Source organism: Pituophis catenifer, unplaced genomic scaffold (genome assembly GCF_029215685.1).
Source record: "Pituophis catenifer annectens isolate HBS135680 unplaced genomic scaffold, rPitCat1.0.hap2 SCAF_2, whole genome shotgun sequence".
Taxonomy (NCBI): domain Eukaryota; kingdom Metazoa; phylum Chordata; class Lepidosauria; order Squamata; family Colubridae; genus Pituophis; species Pituophis catenifer.
This window is the reverse complement of record NW_027256882.1, coordinates 157607737-157613736: the sequence shown is the minus strand read 5'-3', so window position 1 is coordinate 157613736 and position 6000 is coordinate 157607737.

Below are 6000 nucleotides of genomic sequence, written 5' to 3'. Positions count from 1 at the left end.
ACAACTGTGGCAAGAAAAGTCATAAAATGGGGCAAAACTCTAACAAATGTCTCATTTAACAAAATAAATTTTGGGCTCAATTATGGTCGTAAGTCAGGGACTACCTGTATAACCTTTAATTTGTATTGGGACTACAGTTCTCAGAATTCCTCTCAGCAAGTTTCACAGCCATGTTGATTTGGAATTACTGAATAAGAGGCCTCATATGGAGAGAGCCCACAGTTAAGGAAGACAAGGGTGGATATTTATCCCTTCTTTGGGGCTTTGGGAAGAATATTTATGTCCAGGAAACAAATTTGATTTCTATCCAAGGGTCAGTTTTTGGGAGTTTTCAGATAGATAAGTATGCAATAAGAAAATAACTGTATTCCCACTTCCCCCCAAAAAAACATGGAGCGAAAGAAAGAAATCAGAAACAAATCTTATGCATTGGGACAATTATATGAATGATAAAGAGTTCTATATTTTATTTATTATTTTGCCTCATTTATTTCATTGTCTGGGTATTTATTTATTTATTCAATTTCTATACCACCCAACTCAACCAAGTAAGCATTGTTGGACTCAGTTTTGGGAGAGAGGCAAACGAGATATATTCTAAGTTCTAAAAGGGAAGAAAAGAACAGCTATGTTAATGAGAGTATTATTTCATATTTTCCCAACTTTATTCCTTCAAGAGCAACTTAAGTGAATATTCCTGGGTAACTGATATGCTGTTTAAGGTACCGTGTTTTCCCGAAAATAAGACCCTGTCTTATATTTTTTTGAACCCCGAAATAAGTGCTTGGCCTTATTTTGGGGGATGTCTTATTATTTTGGGGCACATGGAGCAAGACGGGGCTCCTCTTGCCATCTTACCTGATTTCCAGCTCTGTCTCCCTAACCCTAACTAGAGGAAATGGTGGGGACAGGCTGCGCATGTGTTTAAATATTTTCGGGGAGGGCTTATTCTCAGGAAGGGCTTATTTTCAGGGGGGCTTATTTTAGCCCATGCGATCAAAAGCCCGATTGGGATTATTATCAGGGGATGTCTTATTTTAAGGGAAATGGTATATATTATGAGAAGAGGGAGTGGGTTGAAGAAAAGAAAAAATCTATAGCCATTTGGGACTACAACCAAGCCTTTTCTTCTCATTCCATTTTCACACTCAGAAGTATTTTTGCTGCCACTGTTTCTCCCTTTGAACAGCTATTTACTTCAAATAGCATCTTTCAGGCCAAATAGTAGGTGACACTTTTAAAGAGGAGCTAGGCTGCACTTTTACAGGAACAAAATACCATTGGCAAAGCATTAAGTTTTGTCTGGAGACTACTTTTATTGGACCATGTATATGTTTTAGCAGCCAGTATGAATATGATTTAAATGCATGAATGAGGTGATTGCTGGTAGAGGTATTTTAACAGTTCATCTATATGTAAAGGAAAGAAGGAAGGTAAAGTAAGATAGACCAGATTTTAGAGCAGCTAAAAGAAAAGATAGTGCAAACTTAACTTTCTGCCCAAGGGCTCCCAAATTAGGATATATTTGGATCATTACTTAGGATACCACTTCCCCAACCCCCAGAGTGCACAATGAGAAAAATTTCATAGCAGCCTCAGTCCCTGTCTGCCAATTATCTGTTGACAGCTCAAGAAGCTGATGGAACATAAAAATTAATCCTCTTCAGGTGAGATTTAATGTTTAAACTGGTGGTTTGAAAATTTTGGGAAATGTTTAATTTAGACTTCTCCAATTTGGTAGCCTCCAAATATATCAGGGTCTCTCAATATATCCGGCAGGAGGAAGAAAGGGAAAGATTGATGGAAGTTCTATTGAATTTGATGGTCCTCAACAGAACTGCCTCTGTGTTCATCAGGGCACATCCTCGGACTAATAGCAACTGGTTGAAAGGGCTGCCACCTTGTGGTATTTCATTTAGAGATATTCCGGTGCTGGGGGAAAACAGCAGGAAAGATTCGTTTGTAGTTTTATTAACAAGGTCGGTGATATTGTAAGTGGGAATATAACACTTTCAGAAGAAGTCGAGTGAGTTGTTTAACTTCCTTCCTTACTTCTCCAAGGCAATGTTGACAATAGTGTTCTGAGTGCTGAGTAGAAGAGAGTCTATTTGTCCAGTCTTTGGCACTGGCAAGCCATCATTTCCATGCCTCCATTTGAAACAAATGAATTCATATCAAAGCCCACTATTTAAAGAAGTACTCTCCCCTGCAAAAGTAAATCAGGAAACACATATGTGCATTTTATTTTTAATTTTATGGAGTACAGAAAGCTCTGTTGCAAGGGGAAAAAAACGGTTTTTTTTTTTTTCAAGCTGGGATGTGCAAAATGGTCTCTTTTTTTTTTTAACCAACAATACTTTACTGTTCTTAGACCAGGTTCTTTTAGGAACAGAAGAACATCAGTATCCAGATTCTACCAGAGTTCATTTTGACTGTGTTCCTGTAAAGCAGGGGTGTCAAATTCTATTTCATTGAGGGCTGCATCAGGGTTGTGTTTGGCCTTGGGGGGGGGGATGGCCAGGATGGGCATAGGTGTGGCCAGCTCGACATCACTCGTGTCGGGGGCACCTGTGGTGGCCTAGTGCTAAGGCAGGACTTCCCTCAGACCCTCCCTCCCTCTCATTATAATCTCCCTCCCTCCCTCCCTCCCTCCCTTCCCTCTTCATTCTTTCTTCCTTCCCCTCTTTCCTTATTTTTCCTTCCTTGCTCTCATCTTTCCTTTTTTTTTGTCTTTCCACTTTCCCTTTCTCTTTTCCTGTCCCTTCTTGCATGCTCCGATGCAAAAGGAGAAACATTTCTCCTTTTGTTTTGTTTTTACTTTGTTTTGCTAGCCCTCTACCAGAGAAAATGGAGATGGGGGGCCACATGTGGGCCCCCGGGGCCCCGTTTTCAGCTGCAACGGCCTCCTGCAGCCCTCTGCCAGTGAAAATGTAGCTCCGTTTTCACTGGCAGAGGGTTGCAGGAGGCCATCATGGCCAAAAACAGAGCCTGGGAGGACTACCTGAGGCCCTCGAGCTCCATTTTTGCTGGCAGGCACCATGGACTGGTCCTTTGCTGTTTCCAGGGTGGCCCCGCAGGCCAGATCTAAGCATCCCTACTGTAAAGCCTTTTCTGAAACTCACTACATTTTAGCTTGTCCAGCTTTCCACTTGTATTTTTGAAATTCTAAAGAAACAGTTCTTCTGAGATTATTTGTAACTGCTGGATGCTTTTTGTCATTTGAACATTGTAAAATTTTTGAACTCTTATTCCTTGAATATATACAAACAGGGTGCTTGAAGGATAAAGGAAATGGAAAATCTCTTCAAGATTCATAGAAAAGGACATTGTGGATATTTGTATCTCTCCTTCATTCTTTTTTACAAATAAAGAGGTGGACATACTCAAGAACCTTCTTTCTCTTATTTTCACTCAGCTGGCCTTCATGGCTAAGGCAGAACTTGAACTCACGATCACCTGCTTTCTGGCCTGGTGCTTTTATACCAATTTATATAGCTGCCCATCTCACAAATGAGCGATTTGGGCAGCATACAAAAGAGCTAAAATATTAAAATATACAAAAACCAATATAAAGCAAAGAATGATACCGTGTTTTCCCGAAAATAAGACCCTGTCTTATATTTTTTTGAACCCTGAAATAAGTGCTTGGCCTTATTGCCATGTGCGCAAAAGCCCAATTGGACTTATTATGAGGGGATGTTTTATTTTGGGGGAAACAGGGTAGTTGAAGGGATGTTAAAAATAGTGGAGCCACCTTCACTAGTTCATATTTGTTTGTCTCCCATACTGAATCAAATACTTAAGAAATGGTTGTTTCAGGTTTCATTCCATTCTTCAAATTTGGCAATGAAAGTGGTGAGATGTTCTGTCCAGAGAGTGGTTAACATGGTCCCTTGGCTGGTGGATAACCCTTCTTTTTCATTCTTCCCGCAGTCCTATCCCTGTTGAAAGAGCAAGCAGCAGGCACTGTTTTTGTGTTCCTGCAGAAGCTTCTTGAAATAAAAAGCCAAAAGTTTTCAAGGAAAAAAAGCCAAGAAAGGCCAATTGCTTTTTGGAAGTGCACTTGTGGGACAATTGTTCTTCAATTGTTCTTCAAGATAAAAGAAGAGGAAACCAGAAATATAAGCTGAAGTTAAATGCAAAACATCAGAGAGAGAGGGAGGGAGAGGGAGAGAGATCCAACTTCACTGATTGTTTGTGTTTCATAGGTGTGCATGTGTATGTGAAATAATTCCTCAATGCCACCTCTTTTTCACTTTCCATTCTAGACCCGACACCCTCCTCTTCACCAAAGGAGAAAAACAGATCGAATGTGTGTCCTCTGAGTATTTATAACACTTTCAATAATAGTTTTTAGAATAGAAACATCTCCATGTGTACTTCTTAAAATTTGAGGCTGGTGAGGACTTCTTTGCTTTCAGTGTAGGGTTCTTATTGCTTCCTGACAAATGGAAAAGTAGCCAGGTATTAACACACATCTACTTGGGGATCATGTCTTCAGATGAGAAACCTCTAGTTTGGTTTTCCTAAGTATGTTAATTCTTAGGAATAATCTTGGGAAGCACCTTTCATGTACTAAAGTTTGCCTAGTCACCCAACTAAGCTGCCTGACAAACTGCTCGGAAACTCCCTAAGAAATTGAGGCAACCAGATGGACCCACAACCGTAGACCATCTGGTAGAGATTGGTGGTAGCTATGAACCTCAAAGTCCTGAGAATACATTATGACTGTGATGCAATACTAGTTTCTAGCTTCAGATCATGTGTCTGAAGGAGAAAAACAGATCGAATGTGTGCCCTGCGGTGTAGATTTGGGCCTCAATTATTTGGGACGAGTACAGGATTTTCATGGTAGCAATGAAATCCCCATTTATCCAGACTGAGTTCAACACCGAAATGCTGATCCGGTTTAATATTTTACAGGTATTATTCCTTAAATACTGCGCTTTCCCTTCTGTTCTGTGTATTTTGCTGTCTTTCCACTGGAAATGTAGAAGATGACCTAAAATTAAAAGGGGGCTCCTTGGCTATATTTAGACTGCAGCTTTCTAAGTAGGTCCAGGTTATATCTGAATAAGTTGACTACCAAGCGCTGTTGCCATGGCAACTGAGACTCATCTTCAGACCAGGACATTGCTGTTAAATACTGAAGCAGGCATTAAAATATCTTAGGGGGGTATCTATAGGAGCACATATGTTGTGTTAACTGGCTCTATTTGGCAGGAGGATTCCATTTTCATCCCCAATTTTATTTTCCTTTGCTAAGGCTCAGACTAAGTAGATTTCATATGTCCTCCTTTGCCAAGGGGGAAAAAACCCCCAGAACCAAACCTCAAATACCAGAATTTAGAATTGTGGGATTCAAGGATTAACTTTCAGGTAGATTTTGAGTCACAACGGAGAAAGCTGCACTGCTGATCAGTAGATGACTCCCAATAATTTGCATTCTCTGGAAAACTAAGAAATGTCTTTTTTTTCCCCCTTTGTATTTTATACTTTGATAAACTAATAAAAATTTAAATGATAAAAAAAATAATTTGGAGGAGAGGTAATCTTGAGCTTCTGTACAAAAGCGAGACCTAATTAATACCTACAGTCTACATTTTACTTATTTAATTGTATTATCCGCCTGGTGCCAGTGGACTCTCTTGGCTTGCTTTCCAAAGTTCCATTCCAACTTTTGTAAAGCTCAGGGATTTTAACCGGGTGGGGGAATATCACAAGCCTATCCAAAGAATTAACCACTCAAAATTTGCAAATACGTTTCCTGGAAAGGTCTGGTTTTCCCTGGGGAGGTGTGGCCTGCAGCAGCCTCTCCAGTCTCTCTCTCAATTTCTTAGGCGTCGCTTTCGCTTCGTCTTTCCTCCCCCGGGGTTTTAATATACAGTACCAGCAGGGGGTAAGGGCACTCTTTTAAGGCCCTTACTGGACAGCCCAACTAGGGGGCGCTGTGGCGCTGAAACGACTCCCCGGCGCGTCGCCGGGAAAGGGGCCGTTGCT